Below are 18,875 nucleotides of genomic sequence, written 5' to 3' on the forward strand. Positions count from 1 at the left end.
TACATTTATAGTATTTTTTACCGCTGGCCCCTCCACTCTGTTCTCACTGCCATTGCCCTAGTTTAAATCATCATCTTTGCCTGAGCGATTACAATATTTACTGTATCATCTACAGTAAAGGTTCTCAGCCCCAACTGCACATTAGAATTCCCTGGAGAACTTTTAAAAATGCTGAAATCTGGGCCCCACTCCAGACCAATTAAATAAGAATCTCTGGGAGTAGGGCCTTGGTGTAAGCTTCCCAGCTGATCTAATGGACGACGAATGCTGAAGACCACAGTTTATAGCTTCTCTCCTTTCCAACCGGCCTGACCCACTGTTTTCAGATTTAGTTTTCCTGGAACACACTGGAGATCAGGCAGTTTCTCTGTGCAGTAGCTCCCCACTGTCTGTGTATCTGTGGTCTTGATACTCAAGGTTTGGTCTTCCAATATCAGCACCACCTGGGATGCTGGAAATAGAGAATCTCAGATCTTCTGTAACAAGATCCCCAGGTGATTTGTGTGCACATAAAAATTTGAGAATTGCTGCTCTATTCACAAAGGTGAAGACTCACTCCTTGGCTTGGTTCTCAAGCCCATCTACATCTGGCCCAACTAGCTTTCCAACCTTATTTCCTGTTTCTGCTCCACAGTACCTTCACCAAGCAGAGTGTTAACTCCAGTGTGCCAGTGCTCATCCTGTTATTTGAGCCTATGTGCCCATTTTTCACATCTCTGCATGTCTGAGCCATACCCATGCTTTAAGGTCCATCTCAGATGCAACCTGTTCCAAGAAACTTTACTAATTCTCCCAGGATAAAAGAAGGTTCTTCCTCTTTGTATAGCATTTTATTTATTATTTTATTAGGACACTTCAGCACTGTCTGTCTTATATTATTTTCTCTTAGTGATCTGAATAAACTTTTCTAATTCATCTTTCAGTCTTCCACAATGCCTAGCATAATATGAGGTATAAAACTGATGCTCACTAAATATTATTGAATGAGTAAATGAATGAATGAATTCAAGAATTAATGCCAAATATGTCTTCTCCTGTTTTCTATTTTTATTGCCTTAATAATTTGGGAAACAAATACCCTTTACAAGCCAGCTCTGAGCAGTGATATGAGGCTAAGAATGAGGAGAACATGTGACGCTCCCAGTTTAGTCAGAATGAGAATTTCCTCCAGATGTTTTATCCTCAGAGGCCCTTATCTTTCCCAAGTCCTGGTCTCTTTATGATAAGCAGTCCTGAGAGAATAAAGTGTTATTTTAGTATGTGATAAATGAAGATTTGGTGTAGAAATCATTTGCTTTAAGAAAAATGATTTGAAGTTGGATTTATTCTGTTAATAAGCTGCTCCTAAGTTTAAAATATCATTTTATTTTTACTAGTATATCTATTATATTCTCTGCTTAAGGACATATTTACTACAAATTAAGATACAGATGTGTTACTCTCTAAGTCTCTAAATAATCTGAATTGCTCTGATTAAGATCATATACAAAGAATAATGTGTGTGGGGGTGGGGGTGGTGGTAGGGGTGGGCTAGAAGGGGTCAATGGGGGGAAAAGGGAGACATGTGCAATACTTTCAACAATAAAGATTTAATTAAAACAACAAAAAAGAATAGGGTGTTTTCTCCAAGGCTGGAAGAATGGATTTTCCTGATAAAGCTGGTTCCTGGCCTCATTTCCCCCCAAACAACCAGTGAGTAGTTATTGAGGGTCAGCTATATGCTTCATATTGTACAGGTATTGGACGATATTAGAAGTTTATTATATGTATCCAGAGGGGGCCATTTCTTGTTGTAGAAAAAAGATTTTTTAATATAGGAAGCAATTAAAGGATAAGGTAATAATGATCTCATTAAGAGATCACTAGTTTTATGTAGACTATTGATGTGATAAGAGGTCAAGGATAAATCAGAGATAGGTAAAGGATCTAGACTAGTCAGGAGAGTTTTCTGGAAGCAAGTGAGATTTTAGGTTAGGCTTTAAAGATTTGTGTAGTAGAGAACAGTATTACAGGTGAAAGGAAGTAGGAATGTTTGGTGGTAAATGGGGTATAGGGACTAGTAAGGAGTCCAGTTTCATTAAAAGAGAGATTCTAATACATTCATTCCACAAATGTCCGTTACACACTCCTTGAACTCCTTTAGGCCAGACATTGTGCCTTGGGACACAGCAGTAAGTAAGCCACCGCGTGTTCCACATGGCACTTAACAGTAGAATGAGGAGGCAGGCATTAAGCAAATCGCACAATTAGATGAGTTGAAGTAAGTGTTGCATAACTAAAGTACAAGGTGTTACAACAACTTGTAAGAGGGAGACTTCTCCAGTCCTTTTGCTGTCCCATTATGGCTAATTTACTTTAATAACTTCTTGTCTGATCTTATCCTGAGTAACAATCTACTTATTCAACAAACCCCTATAAATACCTACTGGATACTGTACTCTGTTCTGATTTCTATAGAGACTAAGCTCTAGAATCTTGGCTTACAGAGGAAACATGTAGACAACATAATGTTAAAAGGCCTTTAATAGAAGTGTGAGCAAAGTATAACGAGAACACAGAGATTTTTTCAAAAGCAGTGGAAGATAAGGTTAGATAAGTAGACACCAAATAATAGCTCTTTGACAGATAAGCAGAGGAGTTCAGATGAAGGGAAAGGAATATATTCAAGAAGTATTCTAGAAACTGAACAGGACTGGATAACTGTTTGGGTAAAGAAATGTAATGGTCAGAGGTGACCCAGTGCCTCTAACCTGGCAGCCTAGAAGAATTATGGCATCTACAATAAAAATAGGATGTTTAGGAAAGACCTCTTGTGAATGGTGAATCAACTTTGGACATGTTGGTTTTGGGACAGTGGGAGGTCTTCAGACATCCAGATGGAAGGTTGTACTTCTGAAATAAGAGGTTATAATTGAAAATAGCTAGCATAATCTTCGGTATAAACTGATTATGGTAGACATGAAAATATATGAACTCAGAGAAGAGAAAGAGAAGAACAAAGAGCTAAAATCAGGACCCAAGGCTTGGGCACACCCAATGCTATGGAGGAATATAAGTTACTACTAGAAGGGGCTGGGAGGGAAAGTGGAAGGAGAGAGGGAGAGATTTTTTTTTTTTTTTTTTTTTTAGCATTAAAAGGATAAAAGGTAAGGAAGGATAATGTTGTCTGGTGGAACTAGAAAATCTGTAAAAGTTAATCCCAGAAATTTCTTACAGATACTCTTCCATGTAGAAGGCATTGTGAGAGATGTGAAGATGACTAAAATGAGCCCCAATCCCAAGAGCTTTTAATTCATCAGAATGTAACAAAATTGCTGGATTTTGTAGGTCAAAAATGGTCATGTAGTGGCAATTTCATATGGTCAGAAGTCGCCTGATGTCTCAGCTGATTAGAAGAGGAAGTGAGAAATACACACAAATGTATTGAATACCGGCAAGATGGTGAGAAGCTCAGTAAGAGAGTCCAGGCAACATCCCACTTTTATACATAATGTACAGAAAAGTCAAATGGTTGAATGTCAAAGCACAGTTTTAGGTGGAGTAGGTGGGTTCTGTTGCTCCAAGTATTTATGTGAAATTCTGAATCATACATACCTCACCTGATGTACTTTCAGGGTTTTGTACCTGGTCTTTCTTTTTGCCACACTTAAACCCATGTATGCTCCCTAAGTCCAGTGAGCATCTGAAGAGTTGCTGATGATTTCTGTCTACCCTTGTCTTATTAATACAGTGATGAGACTTCTTCTCAATGCAACACTAGTAATAGCACTTTCATTTTTCCAATTTCCACATCTCTGTGTTGCGAAAGGGAAGCAGGTACGCTGATGTTTGCACGCACAAGCATTCACTGCACGGAGACAACCCTGCTACTGAAACCGAAGTGGCACTTGGCAGGCAGCATCACCAGGCCAAACTTGGACCACTTGTTAGCAACTGAAAAGTCAACATTTTTGGTCCAGGAAAGGCTTTTTAGACATGGCTTGGCTGTTTTGGTTAGGATATAGCGTGTGCTACTAAAATAGACCTCAAATAATAATGGCTTACACAAGATAGTGGTTGGTTTTTCTCGTGTAATAGCCTGGGCATTAGCCATTCAGGGCTGTGTCAGCCTCATCATTCCATCTTGAGAGTGTTGCCCTTGTCTGTATGACCCAAGATGGCTCACTGCCACCATGTCCCCATTCCAGCCAGTGGGAAAGGCAAAAGGGGGAGGGGGCAAGCACATCCTTACTCTTTAAACATGCAATCTGGACGTGGCACATACATTTCTTCATCTTACCTCTTACTGGCCAGAACTTAGTCACGTGGTTATATTGAGCTGTAAGGGAGCTGAGAAGTATAGTTACTACTACGGTTGACCTGAAAGTAAGAGTTTCTATTAATATAGAAGAAGGGGAAACAGTGGTGGTGTGGGGTGGGACTATTAGCAGCCTCTGCCACATTGCCTGTGATGTGTAAGAGGGCAGATGTATGAAAGACCATGGCCATGGCCACCATGTATTCAAAGTGCCATAAGTGCACAGAGAAGAGAGGTTTATTCAGGCTGGGGTCTGGGGAGGACTGTATGGAGGTGAAGTTCAATGGATGGGAAATGAAAAAATAAGAGTGCCAATGCTCAGTATTGGCCCTTTAAGCTTAGCTCAGTTGAGACAATGCAAAAGTTGTAGAGAGGATAAAAAGATGGTGGAGGAAGAATTTGGACAGAGAAAACAGTGTTGATAACAATTGGGAAAGACAAGGCTGGTGGGTAACTTGTCTGTTTGGGAAAAGAAAGAAATAATAAATGCAATAGTGAAATAAGTCTTGAAAAATTGTGAGGGACCAGTTATAGCGGTCCATGAATGCTAGGTGTCAGGGTTTAGAGTCTACTCAGTATGCATGGGGGAGCCATTGATAGTTTTTGAGTAAGGAACATAATTATGGCTGTGCTTTGGATAGGTAACTATGGCAACAGCACATAAGATCAATTGGAGCAGGGACACAGAAGGAGACCTGTTAAATGGAGGGTCTGGCAGTTGGCCTAAGGTTAATGAAGGCCTAAACTGAAGTTGTGCCCTTGGAAATAGGAAAGTGGACCAGATGTAAGGGCAAGGAGCAAGTGAAGTCAAAGAAGCTGGGACAGAAAAGGGTTGTGGGTTTCCAGGGTCTCTGGAGTGGCAGTTGTACTGTATTTTCATTCACTGGTGAAGAGTAGCCTGGGTTTTGCTGACTCTCTGGCGGGTCCCTAGAATAGTTCATTCTCTGCCCAGAGCATCTCAGCGGGCACTCGTCACCTCCCCCGGAGCTGTAGCAGCTGTTGGCCCAGCAATGCCATGAATTTGTCTCCCTGTGCTGCCAGGAGAGCAGCTGCCAGCAGCAGCTCGGGACAGACACATCTCAGGAACATGGAAACTATTCAACTTGGGATGGGGTAGGGTGGCCAGGGCCGAAGTCAGTCCACATGGATTTGCCCCACCCTTTTCCAGGCCAGTTTTCACCCTGGCTAGATTTCAGCCTCTTATACTGGGTTAGGTTGGGTGTTCTGTTACAGTTTTAAAAAAATCATTTTTTATTTTTCAATTACAGTTGACATGCAATATTATGTTAGTTTCAGGTGTACACCCCAGTGATTAGACATTATACAATTGACTAAGTGATCAATCATCCTTATAAGTCTCATACCCATCTGACACCATACATAGTTATTAGAATATTATTGACTATATTCCCTATGCTATATTTTATGTACCCATGACTATTCTGTAAATACCAATTTGTACTTCTTAATCCCTTCATCTTTCCCATCCATTTCCCCTGTCCCCCAAGTGACTTCGTTTAGGGACACATGTTGCTGAACTGTTTTTTTCCTCTTCTTTTGGACAATTTCTTAACGCTGGTAGCCAGTACCCTGTCACTCTTTGGCTTTGCTTCCTAGTCTGCTTTTCTCCTGCTCACCTTTTGTATTCTCCCAAGCATACACTGTGCTCAGTGCAGACACACTCATTAAAGCAGACACTTCTCTGACCCCGCTGTGCAGTCTGACCCTGTGGTCCCATCACGCTCCTTCTCTTCCCCCTCCCCCATAAAAAGAGGGAGAGATGCTGCAGATAGAACTATAGCGATTACTTGATTCTACCTTATTCTGCTTTGTTTAAGATAGGTAATATGGCTTCCTCTATCCCTTTGAATTGTGGGAGGACCCTGTTAATATCTGAAATTCTATCTGCCTGGTTTGATTAAAAGCAGAAATAATATTATGTAAGGGTGGGAATTCTTCTTAGGGAAGCTGTTCTTGCATTTTCTTTGGCTCCTTGAAGAGCATAAATGTATTCCTATATGTTGCTGAGTCTTTGATTATCTCTTTTAAGTGGAATCTGTGTTAATATTGCCCAGCAGGACTCTAATTGATAATGTGCTGGCTGTTTTTTACATAAATTACCTTTCAGTCATAGCTCACTTGGTTTTGATCTCCTCTTTTTAATAGCTCAGTGCTTTCTTTTATTTTGAGATTATTGTCTTTTTTTCTGATGAGTTTTTAGAGGAATATGCCTGCATTGCTATCCTGCTGTGTTCCTTACAGAGACCTTATGCTACTTTATAACCCTCTGCCAACATCTTTTCTTTCTTACAGCTTTTCCTTCTCAACAACAATTTTTTGAATTATGTTAAAGGTATTATTGTTCTTGACTCTAAGAGGAGAGAGATCCAGAGAAGTAGAAATGGTGGTTCTTTCTCATATCAATTTATAATCTAGTCAGAGATAAATTATACCTAAATGCATAAAACAGATCTTCAGTATAAGGCAATATATGATAAGTACCAAGTGTGTGCTACAGAAAGGTATGGTTAGGAAACTTTTAGGGAGGAAATGGAATTTGAATCAGACTGAAAAAAATGAATAGGATTTTGAAAGATGGAGAGAGAGGGAATGTTATAGGCAAGAAGGGCACAGCAGGAAGAAAATACAAAACACCTTTAGGGTACAGGGAGCAGTCTGGTTTGGCTGACATACAAGTGTATATGGAGAAATTGGACAAAGGTAGATAGGATCATGCTTTGGAGAGCCTTGAGTCTTGTCTAAGAGATTTGGCTCTAAGAATAGACACTGGAAACGGAAACCACTGAAGATCTGAACAGCTAATGTCCAAGCGGAGGCATGCACTCTGTTTAAGGAAGATTAACCTTAACCTTAGGGTCATAATTTGCTAAATGACAAGAAACTTGATTCATTGAAACCAGTTGCCACAGTAGATAAAGATCTAAATTAGGGTGGGATGGTAGGAATGAAAAGAATAGAAATCGATCCTTCAGTCCATTTAGCAAATATGTACTGTGCTCTTACCATGTGCCAGACACATGCCACACAAGACAGATTCCGCCCCCTGCGCTCCTGGAGCTTATAGTCTAGAGACAGATGGAAAACACCTGGTGCAGGAAGAATCTACAGGACTTGCTGACTGATGGGATTCAGGTTTCAAATGAGCTTGGAAGCAGGAAAGAAAGAAGGCTGTGAAGTTTCTTTTGGACTTGGGCGCCTGGTAGATTAATGGTGCCTTTAGTAGAAATACTGAAGTTAGGAGAATGAGTTGTTTTAGACTATGAGAAATTTGGTTTTGGAGTGTTACGTTTAAGTTATTGGAAAGATACTGAGGCTGAAAATTTCAATAATTGACAAAAAATGAATGGCTGTATTCAGGGCTAGAGATCTGAGCTGTATTCAGGGCTCAAGTCTGGGCTGTTGGTAGAGATTTGGGCCTGTTCATAGAGAGGTGATGGTTGAGGCTGTAGAAATGTTTGATTTCCAACAGTAAGGGTTTAGGGGGGAAAAAGGGAGACATTCTTTGTATTGTCTGTGGTACTCAGATTGCAGAGAGTGAGAAGGAATTTAAAAGGTAAATTTATTTGTGCATTCATTCAATATACATTTGGGGGATTTAATCATGTACTAGGCATTGAGCTAACTACTGGGGATAGGAATAAGACAGTATCCTATTCTCACTAATGTTAAATTAGCAATCTGTTAAGAAGCTACACATGGGCCCAGCTGGCATGGCTCAGTGGTTGAGTGTCGACCTATGAACCAGGAGGTCATGGGTTCCTGTTCAGGGCACTTGCCCGGGTTGCGGGCTCTATCTCCAGTGTGAGGTGTGCAGGAGGCAACCAATCAGTAATTCTCTCTCATCAGTTATGTTTCTCTCTCCCTCTCCCTTCCTCTCTGAAATCAGTAAAAAAAAAAATATATTTAAAAAACAAAACAAAAAGAAGATACACATGGAAAGAAAACCTGTTTATTGGGCTGGTTATGAGTTGTGTAACTATTGGAAGGGATGTGAGGGAGCAGGACCTAGGTATCTCAGGAATCTGGTAGATGTTTAACCTGTAATACTCCTTTCAATGGGAGGTTAGGTACACACTTAATTAGAGAGAAATTCTTGTAGAGTCCATGTTCTTGGCCTTGAGCCCAATATTTGAATGTGCGCAGAATCTGCAGTTATGTCACCTATTGCCGATGGATTTTTCCGCTCAAGCTGAGCTCAGAGTTGTTTATCAGTCTCTCAGGATAGAACTGCGTTGAAAATGTAGTCAAATGGCCATGGAGCATGTTATAGCTGTGATTGCAAATCAAAAAAGGGTGGAGGACCACAAAGTTCCTCTTTGAGTATGGGGTGACTTTGAGAAGGGAAGTAGGAGGAAGGATGAAGCTGCCAGAAGGGGGAACCCCTTACTTCCTGGGACCAGTGTGTCACTGATTCATTTTGGACATATCTGGGAGCTATTTGTTCCTTTAGGGAAGGTTTTGCCCAGATGTAGCATCTGGTGTTGAGCAAGGGTTGGCTTCCTTTTGGCATGGCTCAAGCTGTAATTCTTTAGAAACTAACAAAAGGCCCCTGGGTGACCTTTCACTTGCCCAGTCCATATAGAACCTTAGGTGGCAGTTGGGTCCGTCTTAGAAAATTGGGAGGTTTCTTCACACATGGATAAAAGCAGGATAGAAGAGACACCAGAAGGCAGTTTAGGAGATCAGCAAGACAGAGTGGTGGTCAGTCTTTGGAACAGAGAAAGAATTATTTTGAAAGCAATTTGGGAGCTTTAATTTAGTAGAAAAAACTGAGAGCCTTAATCTAGACAAATTTGGATCTGAACCCTGTCTTTTCCGCTTATAGCTGTGTGACGTGGAGCAACCTTGTTTAGCTTCAGCTTTCTCATCTATGAAATGTGGAGAATAATGCTTGCCCTGAAGAGTTGTTCTAGGGATTAGATATAATACAGAGTGGGGCAAAGTCGGTTTACAGTTGTGAGTATGCAAAACACAGAGTTTATTCTTTTTTCTTTTTTTTTAATTCATTTTTTTAGAGACAAAGGAAGGGAGAGAGAGAGAGAGAGAGAAAGAGAGAGAGAGAGAGAGAGAGAGAAACCTTGATGTGAGAGTAATACATCAGTCAGCTGCTTCCTGCACGCCCCCTACTGGGGATTGAGCCCACAACCTGGGCATGTGCCCTGACTGGGAACCAAACTGGTGCAGGGGTTGATGCCCAACCAACTGAGCCACACTGGCCAGGGCCAGAGCTAACTCTTACATTATTATTCATTAATTATTGTATTATTTTCCATATTTGAACAACTGTAAACCTACTTTTGCCCACCCTGTATATATAAAGCACTAGCTTAGTGTCCACAACTTACTAGACATTAAAAAAAAAAAAAAAGGAATACTACATGGCTATAAAAAAGAAGGAACTTTTAGCCTTTGTGATGGCATGGAGGGACCTGGAAAGTATTATACTACATGAAATAAGCCAGTCAGAGAAAGACAAATACCATATGATCTCACTTATATGTGGAATCCAATGAACAAAATAAACTGATGAAAATAGACCCAGAGGCGTGGATACATAGAATAGACTGACACATCTCCGAGGGGAAGGTGGTGGTGGGGGCGGACTGAATAAAAGAAGGTAAAAAGATTACTCAGAGAACATATATGCATAGCCCATGGTGTCAACAATAAAAAAAATAGAAAAAGTATAAAAAGAGTAGGGAGGTGGCTGCTGTAATTATCACCATGAACGAAGGAGAATAGTATGAGCATTAAGATCCCATGTTCTGGAACTAGATCCCCTGTGATTGTAATCCTGGATTTTCCACTTACCAGCTGTGTGATTTTTAGATGAAGGTTCTTAGTTTCCTCATTTGTATATTGTGGATAATAATAGTAGCTACTTTGTGGAGTTGTTATGCTGATTAAGTAAATTAATATATCTGAAGCCCTTTGGACAGTGCTTAGCACATCGTAAGTGTAAATAGCAGTTACTCCTATTCTTGTCCTCAGGAGTTGAGACTGAATATAGCTATACTAGGTAAAAACTTGGTAGATTAGATTTACTATTTATTCCCTGTGCAGAGTTAAGCATTCTTAAGCCTGGCCCTAGGTAATATGTCAATCTTCATTTTCTTCAGCAATCCCTGAGGGCTCTGTTGAATGACAAATTCTTCCTCCATCCAGATTTTTATAATATGGCTGCACTGGGCAGGAAATATGCAATTATGTGACTCTATATAATTGTATGTCCAGTTCCTATAAAAACCTCAGCAATTGTATGTTTTGTCTTATAGGGTGTCATGTTTACCAGGTGTTATGAACTACCTTGAACCAGGTAGTTAACCCTGGCATGCTACTTTTAGATCCTGGCTTATAATCATCAAGAGGAGGACATTAGTCTTAGAATTTCCTTATCTTCACGGAGTCAATATTCAGCACTAATTGCCAAATCATTGGGATTCCATGAAGATAGAGTGTTGAGCCCCCTGGTCCCATTTGCCGTCTGGGTGAATGAAGAGCGCCAGTCCTGTTCAGTCTTCTGGGGTGGCCACAATCAAGACCAGCAGGCCAGTGCAGTACAAACCTCAGTCATGGACATAGCAGACAGTGGTTTACTGGGTCGTTTGTCTCATGAGGCCACAAGAAGCTCCCACGCTTCTGCCTAAATGGCTTCCTATCATCCTTTTAGAGTGCAGAGTGACGGGCGGCAGGGCAGGAGCAAAACATGCTTTCTGAGCTGTTGGAAGGATGTTGGAGACTGCTGAGGGCTTCCTGTGTCTCCTGGGCACGGCCATGGGAATGCCAGCGGGACATACCACATAATTGCGGGTTGCTGGGGCACAGACCCTGGTGATCCTGTCCCTAACAACAGTTCTGGGGTGCAGGGGAGTTTTAGTATTCAATTTCTTCGCTTTCTAAGCCCTATAATAATTGCATAGTAGAGACAGGAAGCAATATGTGGCTGATTTGCAGGATCTTTAATTCTCAGGAATTCACAGCCAATTAAATGAATTGACTTTGATCCAGTTCTCTTTTAAAGGCAAAAGCCATGTCATCTTTATTGGGAGCTAACTGTGTTAAGTGGAAGGGTTTATAAGATAAGAAGAAAAGACAGTCTCTTTCATAAGGACTTTCATAATTGAAATGGGGGAAATCAGACTGAGAGAGAATAATAAGAACACATGTGCGCATGGGCACATGAATCTAAAAATAGGACCCCATTTCAAGCAGTTTCCAGTAGTCACTAGGAAGGGAGATGGAGGAGGAGTACTGGGGAGGGACTCGTACTTGGCTCAGCCAGGGAAAGGTAAAAGCACAGTTATATTCTCAATTAGTTTTGGTCCCAAGTTAATTGAAGTAAAGACTTTCATATCTAACTCCTGTGCGCACTGAAGTATCGCGCTGTGAAGAGAAACAGAGTCATATCGGAAGAGCTCAGTGTTAATGAAGGATTTAGAGAGAATCAGAAAAAAATAGGGCTTGGCTTTTTTCAGAGTTGAAAAAGGATCATCCTTTCTGCTACCTCCTGCCCATAAACACCCCTACTGATCATTGGCTCATTGCCTCTGGGGTTTTAGATTCAGGGAGGATCAATGAGCACAGCTCTGACGCTTAACGTTTCTCAGCTACAGCTGGTTAAAGAACCAGGATTAGAAAATGAATCGAACAAACTAGGATTATCTTTAACAGTAGGATGCTGAGCTGTGTTTGCAGATTTCTGCTTAAGCAGTTGGGACAGGGCATCCTTGCATGAAATTCAGACATCCCTCCCTGGCAGCCTCCGTGTTAAAGTAGAGGTTGCAGAACAAGTCTGGCAGCTCTTAGTCTGAACCCTTGTAAACAACAGATGTTCATAACTAAGTTCTGCGGGTGAGGATGGGGGTTCCTGTTGATGCTTAAAATTTTCTTAAAAATTTATAGGCGGCATCTCGAGGATTTAGCAAAAAGGAGGAAGTTGTACAGAATTGATTCTGCAGTGTTATAGGTGGAGCTGATACTTCAGACAGTTCCTTTGACAAAGCACAGGGTATTGAGTGAACTCGGAATAAACAGCAAGTGAACCCAGGAAGCAGGCACAATTAAGAAAGGTTTGGCTTCTTGGTGTGTTGACTGTCTGCCCTCCTCCCGTTCCCCTTCTTATACACAGACTGATTAGTTGACCTCCCCCACGCCCACGCCTCTGTTTTCTCTGGTCATGGGTGGAAATGAGTGCCCTTCCCTACCAGACTCCTGCATACACATGCATACTGATACTCAGGCAGGTTTACTGTCCAGTCTCTTCCATTAGCTCCTTCTGAAGCCATTCAGGTTCTTACAACATATGGATTAAATGGTATTGTTAGGGGCTTTGTCTTGGATGCTAACCTTATTCTTGTACATTCTCAATGTTGATTTTGCCAGGTCTCCGATCATTAATTGGAGGTGGGTGAAGATAATGTAGCTTATAAAGGATTCAATGCTGCCTCTTTTTTATCCCCACCCCACCCAGCTCCCAAACACACATACACACTGAGTTTTCAGCCAGACGATGAATGCTTAGGAAACCTATTTTACAGCATAGTTTGGGGAAGTCATATGGAAAAAATAAACCTGTAATACCTCTTTAGCAGGCTTTCTTGGTACGAAATTAAAGAAGGACTTTAATCAAATGAAAAAAGTAATTTATTGGGGAACTGGGCCTATTTTCAAGCCACTCTATCAGAAAGAATTGTCTTGAAAAATCTCTGATGAGATCACTAGTTATTTGGGGGGCTAACAACATCCTTCTGCTATTATTTTTTCTGAAAAAACAAGCCCACTCCTGGTCCTTTTGTGCGTTAGCATAGAAAGTTTGGGTGAATACCAATCCTGGTGTGTGAGGTTTACTTGTTCTTTCAGCAAATATTTATTTAGCACTTATTCTATACCAAGAGGCTGTGCCCTTAGTGTGGAATTAAATTTCACTTAATTCCTAAATTAAATATAGAGAGAAGAATAAACCACTATCTAGCTCATGGAGGTTATCATTTAATGTGAAATATTTTAAGGTTGTATATGTATGTATGTATGTATGTATGTATGTATGTGCATGTATGTGTTTTGACAAGATGTGGAGTTCAAGGTTGAGGAGCTAGAATTGTTGAGTGGCCCTTTTAGTTCCCTATAATATATGTGATTCATTAATAAACACTTGGCTCCATCTTCCTCATCAACAGTGACTAACATGTCTGGTAGGTGCTAGGGTCACAGAGATGTATGGGACACAGCCTCTGACTTTAGGAGGCTCACTGTGTCATGTGGAAGACAGGAGGTTTAGATGAAAAAAGTTAGCATAGAATAGCATATATTTATTGCCAAAGAAAAGATGGAAGAAATGTTTTATTTTTATTTTCTTACAGAATGGGATCTTAAACACTTTTTTGACATTATTTCCGACAAGAAAGTTACAAAAATAGTACAGAGATTTTCTATGTGCCATTCACCCAGATTGCGCTAAAATATTACCATATTACTACACTTACTTTATACTTCTCTCTCACCATACACAACTCATACATGTACATATTTTGTTTTTGTAAGACACTTGAGCATAAGTTGCAGACATAAAGCCCCTTTACCTAAACCTACTTCACTGTGAATTTATTAAAAACCAGAGGCCTGGTGCATGAAATTCATGCACTTGCGGGGAGGGAGGTCCTTCAGCCTGGCCTGCGCCCTCTCGCAGTCCGGGAGCCCTCAGAAGATGTCCGACTGATGGCTTAGGCCCGCTCCCCTAGGGACAGTTAGACATCCTTAGCGCTGCTGTGGAGGCGGGAGAGGCTCCTGCCACCGTCGCTGCGATCTCCAGCTGTGAGCCCAGCTTCTGGCTGAGCCGCATTCCCCCTTTGGGAGTGCACTGACCACCAGGGGGCAGCTCCTGCATTGAACGTCTGCCCCCTGGTGGTCAGTGTGCATCAGAGCGACCGCTCGTTCTGCCATGTGGTCGAAACTGGCTCTCCGACATCCCCCAAGGGGTCCCAGATTGCGAGAGGGTGCAGACCAAGCCCAGGGACCCTACGGGTGCCAGGGAGGGACGCAGGAGGTTGGCCAGCCGGGGAGGGACTGCAGGAGGGCTTACAGGTGTGTCTGACCTGTCTCACTCAGTCCCGATAGGCTGGACCCCAGCAGCAAGCTAACCTCCCGGTTGTAGAGTCTGCCCCTTGGTGGTCAGTGCACGTCATAGCAAGCGGTTGAGCAGCCTTGGCATATCATTAGCATATTACACTTTGATTGGTTGACCAGCGGACCGAACAACCGGACACTTAGCATATTAGGGTTTTATTATATAGGATAAATTGGTTGCTCTCTGACATAATGATAGTATAGTTATCAAAATCAGGGTATAAATATCGATACAATAATATTATATAATCCACAGACATTCACATTTACTATTTGTTTCAAAATTTTACTTTTTGGCAAAAGAAAGTCCAAGATTATGTGTTTCATCCAGTTGTCTTGTCTCGAGTTTCATTTAATGTGGAATGGTTTCCAAGTCTTTCTTTGTATTTCATGGCATTGACATTTTTGGAGAGCATTCAGCCCATTTATTTTGTAGATTGTCCCTTAATTTGAAATTTCTGATAATGTCTGATTTCTTTTAATTTCAATATTTTATTTATGCCCTAAACAGAACTTATTATTTTTTAACATCCTGGCTTTAAAGAAGCTAGCTTATCCTTAATATTTTAATATGCTCTTCTTCATTTAGCTCATTTTAAGTTAGATGATTACCATGTTTGATATATTTTCTCAGGAACTACTAGTGATGAATATATTATTTTTGAAATTACTTGTAGCTTATTAAAATGTTCTTTGCTTAACCTATTTATGAAGTGATTTAAAAATAAATAAAATAAAGAGAGCTTCAAAAAAAAATCAAGGGAACTTCCTGATTTGTCATGTGATTGTAGCAAGCAAGAATTCGTGAAGCTGGTTTAGAAGATCAATACCTCATGGTGTATTTTTAAGTTAAATGTGTTGGGGTTACATTTTTAACTAACATTATGTAAATTTCAGGTGTGATAATTTCTTTATAATTAGATTCAGGTTATGTGCTTTGGGCAGGAATGCCATAGAAATGATGTCCTATTCTTATCAGGAGCCCCTTGCTGATTATTTATCCCATTACTAGTGATGTTATCTTTGATCATTAGGTTAAAGTGGTATCTGCCAGAGTTTTCTACCATAAAGTTATACTAGTTTATGCTTTGTAATTAATGCATATACATTGGGAGATACTTTTTTAGATCCTGTAAAATTTGTGTAATTCTCACAACCTTACACCTACTTAATTGATAATCCTTGCTTGAATCAATTATTATGATCGTTACCACATGATAGTTTTTCCAGTTTCCATCATTCCTTCTACACTTATCGGTTGGGATTCTATTGTAAAGAAGAGCTTTTCTGTCTCCATATAGATGTCTGGTTGGTTGTTTATATCAACGTGGACTCATAGATTCTGATCGTATTCAACAGATTATAATCCCTTACTATCTTTATTTATTTTAATGTTTACATTATCACAGATTTGGCTAGTGGACTCCCTTCAAGGTAGTTCCTGTGTCCTTGCTCTGAGTATTTCCTTACTTTCTGGCACAACAAGGTGTCCCAGGCCCATCTTGTACTTGCCTTGCTTCAGCTCTGGAGCCATTTCCTCAAGGACCCCTGGTTCCTTTTAATGGGCAATGAATGGTATTTAGAAACTATGGACACTAAGTATGCTCTTTGTTATCAGAGTAGCATTGTTTTTATAGTGCTGTTCAGCAGACAAAAGTAGTAATTAGGTGTAAATATTTGCACCCACATATACTTGCGTACTTCTTCATCCACTTCTCTATATCCGTATCTCTATTAAAGCCCATGAGTTCACACTGATTTTTTTCAATTCCAATTCAACACCATATGTCTTATTCTGTTTTCTCCCCTTTCCATATTTTTAATTTTGTTCTCTGGACAATAAGAAGCTGGCACCCATTATTTATAATACGTTTATTTAATTGCTCAGTCTTAGATGCACACAAAGTAGTTCCAGAATTCCAAGCTCATGCATCTGAAAAAGAAGACTAATAACTAAATTTCATTACTAGTTTAGAGTTCTTTTTCTTTTCAGCCTTGATGACTAAAACCTGGTATTCAAAAGTTAGTTGTTAGGCCCTTCTCCTCCAACCCCAGACCTTCAGTGTGGTTATAGTATTTGTTTGAAATATAATTTAGTTTATTTATTTGTTTGGATTTAATTTTTTCCCCTTCAGAATGAGGTCTTGATTGACATTTCTAACTGCCGGATCTTTCCTCCTTTTTAAAAATATTTTTATTTAATTTATTGGGGTGGCATTGGTTAATAAAATTATATAGGTTCTAAGTGTATCATCTGTATATTGTACTAGAGCCCGATGCACGAAATTCGTGCAAGAGTAGCCCTACCTTCCCCAGCTGCCGGCACCAGCTTCCCTCTGGCAACATGGACCCTGGCTTCCCTGGCAGCCCCACCATTGTCCCGAAGGTTGTCCGGAAAGACGTCCAGTCTAATTAGCATATTACGCTTTTATTATATAGATTGTGTCTTCACCACCCAAAATCCAGTCTTCTTTCGTCACCATTTATCCCCACTTTACCCTCTTCTACCTCTCCTCACTCCCATTTCTCTCTGGTAAGTACTATACCATTTCCTGTGTCTATGAGGATTTGTTGTTTGCTTAATCTCTTCACTTTTTTCACCCAGCCTCCCAGCCCCCTGCCCTCTGACAGCTGTGAAGTAAATTTTACCTTTTCAGACAGCATGGATGGACCTGGAGAGTATTATGTTCAGTGAAATAAGCCAGTCAGACAAAGACAGATACCATATGATTTCACTTACATGTGCAATCTAATGAACAAAATAAACAAACAAAATAGACTCGTAACCATTATAAACTTTTGAACAATAATAGATACAGAGGCAGAGCTGCCTGAAACAGATTGTCAAACTGCAGCGGGAAGGCCGGGGAGGGTTGGGGGGCAGGAGGTAGGGGGGTAAGAGATCAACTAAAGGACTTGTATGCATGCATATAAGCATAACCAATGGACATAAGACACGGGGTGATAGGGGAGGCTAGGGGACTGTCTAGGGCGGGGGGATAAAATGGATACATATGTAATACCCTTTGTAATACTTTAAGCAATAAAAAAAAAAAATAGACTCATAGATCGAAATCTTTTCTCTTGCCTGGAGACTGAGCAGTCCCAGGAGAAGTGAGAGTCCTACCTCTCCACAGGTTATGGGGCGTCACTGATTGGGCTGTGGGCCAGACAAAGAGCGTACACCAAGGAATGTCCCTTCCTGGGCCTGCCGAGACTGGGAAAGCCACCTTATGGCTTGGGACCCTTGTCACTTTTTCCTAATATGACTCCTCACATTCTCTCTGTCATTCTCCGTGGTCACCTCTCTTGCACTAAGGGAACTAAGAATCTGGCTTCCAACTCAGTGCTGGGCTGTGATTGTGAATGAAGATGGTTTACCCAGCAGCTCATGTAATATGCTTGGTGTAGGACCTTTGGTTGATCTTGATCCGGTTCCTCAGAGGTGAAGCCTCCTGGCATTGCTCAATTGACACCCAAACTTGCAGGACGTTTTGCTCTGTTGCTGTGCTCCCAGTTCGGATGCCCCTGCTATTTCTCCTGTTTGCCTTTCTTCACTGAGATGTTTTGGCCTCTCTACTAGCTCTTTTGCATCAGTTCTGATCTAATTTCTCCCCTGTTTCTAGGGATGGCTTCCAGATTCCCCTTCCTCTGCCCTGTTTAACCCTCTTCCTCCATTTCCCACACACTCATTTTATTTTTCTCCTTCCTCAAGGCACATCTAGCATGGTCAGTGCTACTGATTCCAGCTGTTCTGAATCTTGCCTGCAGCTTAAGTTCAAAAACAGATGGACCCAAAGCATCCTCGATGCTGTGCCAATTTCCACCACATGAAAACAAATTACTAAAAAGCATCAGGAAATATTAGAATAGATTTGAGGTTTAATTCTCCATCTTCTCAGTGGTCCTCCCTGCCCTACTCCTCCGTGGCCCCCTGCTTCCTCTCCTCATTATACCTGGCCCCTTTTCCATCTCTTCTTTCTTCGTATGCCTCATATGACAAAGGCTGATTTCTAAAACCTTTGCTCCCATTGTCACCCTCTGTATATGCAGATGTGTTTAACCATTGGGATGAGAATGTTGATAATCAAGCTAGGTTGTTGCTCTTTTTCTAATTGTGCTCTTGTTAAATCTTTCATCAAGGGCTAAGGAATTTCTGTCCTTTGATCATATAGAGAAGGCAAGGCTGGGGTCTCTGTATCTGTAAATGTAAGTACATTTACAGGTCAAAGGTTACTAACTTGGGAATAAAATACATGTTTCTCTACGACTTTATTTATCAATAGGGGTGCAAAAAGGTGCCAGTCCCACAGCCTCCCCTTGCATGCTGTAGACAGGGAGCGTGTTCCTTGGAAAGCAGTAACATTGTGCCCATACCACCATCGCTCTCAGAACCCTCATTTTTGGAATTTGCTTATAGTTTTCTCCCAGTGTT

General features: G+C 40.9%; 1 protein-coding gene across 10 annotated transcripts in view; it reads left to right on the forward strand.

Annotated features, from left to right (window-relative positions):
- SRGAP2 (SLIT-ROBO Rho GTPase activating protein 2) overlaps positions 1-18,875 on the forward strand; it is a 241,851-nt gene that overhangs the window by 99,172 nt on the left and 123,804 nt on the right. The window lies entirely within an intron of this gene.

This window comes from Myotis daubentonii, chromosome 18 (genome assembly GCF_963259705.1).
Source record: "Myotis daubentonii chromosome 18, mMyoDau2.1, whole genome shotgun sequence".
Classification (NCBI taxonomy): Eukaryota; Metazoa; Chordata; class Mammalia; order Chiroptera; family Vespertilionidae; genus Myotis; species Myotis daubentonii.